Raw genomic sequence first — 6,011 nt, 5'->3', positions numbered from 1 at the left:
TCCTCTCTGAAGTCCTACAAATCAGGCCACAGCACTCCACCCAGTTACCCCTCTATGGAATGTAATAGGTTTAGATAAAGCATATTTTCCAGAAAGACACTGGTTTGGATTTGAAGACACCAAGAGATCTATCCCCCCTCGCACTCTCACCACCCCCAGTAATCAATCCCTCACTCTTAAAGAATTTCCATTCTCTTATAAAATCTTTATAATACAGTCCAGCTTCTGTGGATGCCAACTGTCAATGTCTATCAACATCAACAAGGCATGAATAGAGCCCTTTTTTTGCAGCATGTATTTTACAGCAGTCATGGATAAAGCATGAGGAGGACAGAAAACTAAGCAAGAAGTCTATCTAATACAAAGGTTCTATCTTTGCCAACATATTGGGTGGTACAGTTAGCGAAGGGGCATTTGCCAGCTGCTAAGGGCTCTGAAAGTGAGAGCAAGTAAGCAGCTATCTTGTACCACACTAGTCATATTTAAGAAGAGGTGGTGTCCCAGCAGTCTCAGGAATATATGGAATATTTTGTGCCAAAAATTCCAAAAGAGTTAGTTCATCCCAATATATGGTTTACAGTTACCTATAGCAGCTGCTGCTAGACCTCATAGTTAGACTCTGACACCACAGACTTTCCTGCCTGTCTTGTAGGCATGCTATATCTTGACTGAAATTTGGTGCAGTCCATATGCTTCCCCTTGTATTCAAGAACAAAGTAATCTGGGGAAGTAACAAGGAGTATGAAATGATCAGTTCTTCCCCAGCCCCTTCTAGGCTCAACTAGAAAAGGACCATTGACATCTCCTCCAGGATACCTAGATTAAATTAAACCACTACAGCAGCACTAAGGCACATAAGGGGTTAAAGTAAGCAAGGCAGCTTCTCAGCAGCTGCATTTACTGTAGCCTGACTGTGTGTGGCTTGAGGCTTCAGATTGCTTGAAGTCTTTCTAGATTTCCATGAAAAAACACCTTGCTTTTAAGATGTAAATGAAAACTAAAGGCATTTCCTTCCAGCTGTGCTCGCTTCTGCTTGCTCCAGTAGGTAACGTCAGGCCACTCTTCCAATAGTTCCAAAGAAACGTTAGTTGGACAAAAAAGAAGCCTTGTTGCCACTGGCAAAAAGATCCAGACTCCATCATGTTAGGCCTCATGTCTTTGGTGAACTTAGTTGTTAAATAGGTTGGTACCCTGTGCATTATGGCCCCAGCTACTTACCTGTGTACTGCAGGAGAAGCTCCTTTATTATGTGAGCCCTTGCCTTGAAAAATCTTTCCAGCAAAGGCCATCTGATGCACACCTAGGTCTTATTACCAAGTCTAGCAGGCATGTAACCAGCACAGATTACTAAATTTACTTTGACTGCCCATTATGGAGCAGTGGGGATCCAGAATAATAGTAAAGCAGTAGGGGATTCATTTTCTCTAAAGAAAATCCCATTTAATGACCAAGTACTACAAAAGAATGCCTAAACTATCAAAAACCTCTGCTGGTTAATTCATAAGATCTGCTTATTTGTAATTCTCCTGATATATCCATTCCTACAGCCTGAATGAACTCTTTAATGGTCATTCATGATAAAACAGGCAGAGTGAATCTAAGGCATGACTCTCCTGGTTTCAATGAAGTAACATGAAGGATTAGCAGGTATTGTATTTGCTCCATGGTCCATGTTAGTGACACATTCAATATTTTAGATTCACTTTCATATACAGAACAAGGATTTTAAGTCAGGCTGGTGTCTATACAACTAAAGAAGGATTAAGGATAGTTGTCATTTTGATTTACTCTCAGTTTGGTCTGTTTCAGCTAGGAGTAAAATAGTTTAGGCTTTTTTTTAGCAGGTGCTTACAGTTCAGAAATATGTAATCCAATTGCAAAACTAAAAATGTTGAAATGACACCTAGGAATCTCAAGAAAGTGATTGATAATAATTCAGGGAAAGGAAAAAAGGATCCTCCAGCATCTGGTAAAATCAAGACTAGAATAGATAGGTCTGTTGCATTGAACAGGGAATCTGCGCACCGTATATGGAACAGTGAACTCATTTAAGTTCATTCTGCCCAAGGAACAAGGAGAGCAGAACAAATAGCAGTAGTAACATTTTGCCATTTGCCTTGTTCAGTACCAAAGACATGTGTCTCTACAGTAGTGACATGCAGATTAGGCATACAGAACAAAATCCACTGAGCAGCAGCCTGTACAATACAATTAATTTATAAGCAATTCTTTTTAATGTGGATGTCATAAAGAGTTAGAAGAGAAGGCTACAGCATGTCACATTCCTATGGGACACTTGGCCAGCCATTGTTGCAACAGAAATCCATATTTACCAGTTACTGTTTCCCTTTCAACAGCTTTCAAAGATTTTCTCTGGAGAAAAAGGAGAAACGAAAATCAAAAGTTCTTAATATCCCCATGAAATCATTCACTGTTGTGTTTCTCCAGAATATGTGCCAACTAGAGCTGTGCAAAGCTACAATAGCCGGTTCGATTCGGTGGAGATTTGGCTCGATTTGGTGGCCGAATCTCTGAATCTGAATTGAATCAGGAGGCCAATTAAAAGGTCCGAATCGAATCGGAAGCCTCCAAATCAATTCAGAAAAGGTTTGGTGCCGATTCAGAGATTCGGCCATAGACTAAACAGGCAGCAGTCCTCACCACGCTGGGCACAGCTGCCTCCAGCTGGCAAGTCTGTTGTGGTGGACAGAGGGGGGATGGAAGGGGTATGGTGGGGGGAGCAGATCAACTCCCCCACAGAGAGGGAGGGATTGGGACTGCGGCTGGGACAAGCTGCACAGCCGGGGCGGTGGGGGCACGGGACTCAGGGAGGGGGGGCTCCCGCCACTGTATGCTGCCAATCTGGGAGGGCATGTGAGCAGCCGTGTGCCCCCGGATCTGTGCTGGGCGGGCTGGGCCGGGCTGTGCTCCAGGAGGCTAGCCCCAGCTGTCCCAGCCCCTGCCCCAGCCCCTCCCTCACTGTGGGTTGTTGATCTGCTCCCCCTGCACACACCCCTTCCCTCCCCCCTCAGCCCACAACAGACTTACCAGCTGGAGGCAGCTGTGTCCAGCGTGTTGAGGACTTCTGCCTATTTAGTCTATGGCCAAATCTCTGAATCTTTGTATCCGAATCGACCGAATCGAAATTGAGACAGTGGTTCAAATCACCGAATCAAATCATTGTCCCTCTGAATCGGCCGAATCCAAAGCGAATACTTGCCGCTTTGCGCAGGCCTAATGCCAACTGCTGCTGCTCTGCTGTCTTTCACCTGGGCCACTCAAAATAGCTAGGCATTGTAGGGTCAACATAGAAAGTGGCCTGACCCTTCTTCCCCCAGAAACATAGCTACACTTCATCAGTGGAATCCTGTCTCCTTGTAGAAATGTTCTAAAAGGTAGGAGTGGTGGCAGTGCACAGTGGATCAAAGAGCCTCTTGCTGCAGTGAGGTATGTTCCTAATGGCAGAATTACTACTTACTCCTGCAGTTAGATAATTACAAGCACAGAAGCTGCTATTTCATTCTCCAAATAACTACTCTCCCATGCTAATGGCATCATATTTCACCTTGATGATGACAGGATTGAGTTCAGGGGAAAAATATTTAAGAGAAGGGGCTGGGGGGGGAGGACAGCAAGACTAGAATCCAGCCAGGGTTTAGCATAGAACTTTTTCTAAAGCCATGAATCCTAACACACCGAACACGCTAGCTCCACTCTGGCTGAGACCTTTGCTGTTGATATCCCCACATCCACTCAGACACCCTAAGAGGCTATGGGGCTAGTTCTAAGAAAGACAATCTCAGGACTGCCTTTCTCAAGAAGCCTTTGCCATGAAAAATGCTAAGAATAGCTAAGTAACATCTGTTTGAAGAGGACAGACATGCATATAAATTTTTTTTCTCCTCATAGCTTTCACAAATGATTCCTGAATTCAAACATCTGGTTGACATTCACAGTTTAAAAGGCTGCCAAACTTAAATGTCTTACTATTACAAATTTAAAAGTTTTATATAGCCCTTCATAACACAGCCTAAGAGAGTCTGTGCCCTCAGGTGCTGGCACTGAGGCCTGGGCTTGGAGCTACATGGTTGTGAAGTCCCAGCACCAATGGCTATAAGGGATATTAGTGGTCCATTGCCAGATTTACCAAATCCAACTGTAAAAGACCTGGAGAAAGACAAAGGGAATTTCATTAATAAGAGTCCTCAGGAAACTTACCCCCTAAAAAGCCTTTGCAGCCAAGACTTTAATTTATTCCATCTCAGGTTAGCAGGCACTGGATACTTAGGAACCATAAGAGATCATAGGATCATAAAATCATAGGAAAGTTGGGCTGAAAGTTGGCCAGCCCCTTAATCAAGGCAGTATCATCCCTGATTAAACCATCCCAGCCAAGTGTCTGTCTAACCAGGTCTTACAAACTTCTAAGGACAGAGAAGCCACCATTTCTCTAGGCAACCTGTTCTAGTGCTTGATCACCCTTATAGTCAGAAAGTTCTTCCCAATATCCAACCTAAATTTCCCCTGCTGAATCTTGAGGCCATTGCTTCTAGTCCTATCTCCTGTGACCACAGAGAAAAGACAACAGATGACAAAGACAACAGCACTGCCAATATGGGATGTGTGTCAGACCCAGACATATCTCAGGCATATCCACTTGAATGTTGCATGCTACTAGTTTCTGATGCTGTATTTAGTAAAGTATTATAGAAAAGAGCAAAAATCATTTTCAATGTTGCAGGAAAGGAAATTCAGAGAAGCTCCCATTCAAAACACCACTTTAATAGGCATTATATAGTACAGCGAACATACACCTAGGGCTTTTTACTAGAAAAGCTACAGAACTGCCTTTAGAAGCAAACTTCTGAAGTCAGAGGTAGACTGGGCTGCACTGCTGGTCCTGATGGCCATGCAGAGAAGTGAGATGTTCATTTTAAAACTACAGCCTTGACACAATCCAGTATGAGCTTACTCCTTTGTGGCATGCCAGAGGAGCAGATAGAATCACTTTATGTTGGTTTTGTTTATTTCCCCTCTCACTGACCCTCAATTGCCACCACTCTTCTTCGATATTCAAGTAAGACCAGAAGGAAAAATGAGAAGTCATGGATGACAGTGTTATTAAAATACCAAGGACACCTAGCCTTGCCACTCTTGTGTCCAGTACTGATCCTGCTGCCTCCTGCTATCACAGTGTGTGAAGGGGAATAGAACTTGGAAGAAAGGGAGGTGGCTCTGCCAAGTTCAGGAAAGGGTTCAGGAAGGTTCAAAAGCTGTAAGCACATTACTGAGGGCATGTGCCTTCTTGCAGCTACATATGTATGAAGCCCTGCTGGATTTTTTGGTGTTTGTGAGTCCTCAGTAAATAACTCTGACCAATAATACACTATCTTCCATTAACCCAGAATGCAAGCTTCAATTTTAGGTGCAGACTTAATCTCTGTAAATCTAGATTTCATCACCTTCTGGCTGGGTTATTGCAAAAGGTTTTGTTTCTGGGGTTGACCACTAAAGCCACAGAAGACTCATGCAAGCAGGTGCTGCAAACCAGGAAGATCACATTGAATGGGTGCTCTACTTTCTTTACTGGCCCCTATCAAGATCCAGACCTAGTATGCAGCATGATGTACATGGCAGTATGTTGGTCCTGATCTTAAAAGCTGGTAAGGGACTAGTTCCACTATAATGTCAAAGATGTGCATGACCTGGCATAGTGACTAGAACACCTGGGGACATGGGGACTGAAAATCCACAAGGTGAAATGCTTGTGTTCCAAATTCAAGGGCTTCCCACATCTGTGGAATTACCTACCAGCAGTGATTATTAGGAAAAATCCCAATTGTGTTATTTATAAGATGTTGTGTATGGGACTTCTCTTGCAGACTCTGAGTGATATGTCTATAGACTGGCCAAGAATTGACCTTCAGGGAGCCATCATATTGATCCTTCTCAGGGTAACAGCTAAAAGGGATAGAAAAGAGGGTTCATGGCCCAATTTAAAATATATATAT

Source organism: Alligator sinensis, unplaced genomic scaffold, assembly GCF_000455745.1.
Source record: "Alligator sinensis unplaced genomic scaffold, ASM45574v1 scaffold505_1, whole genome shotgun sequence".
NCBI lineage: Eukaryota > Metazoa > Chordata > Crocodylia > Alligatoridae > Alligator > Alligator sinensis.
Note: the sequence above shows the minus strand (reverse complement) of the source record.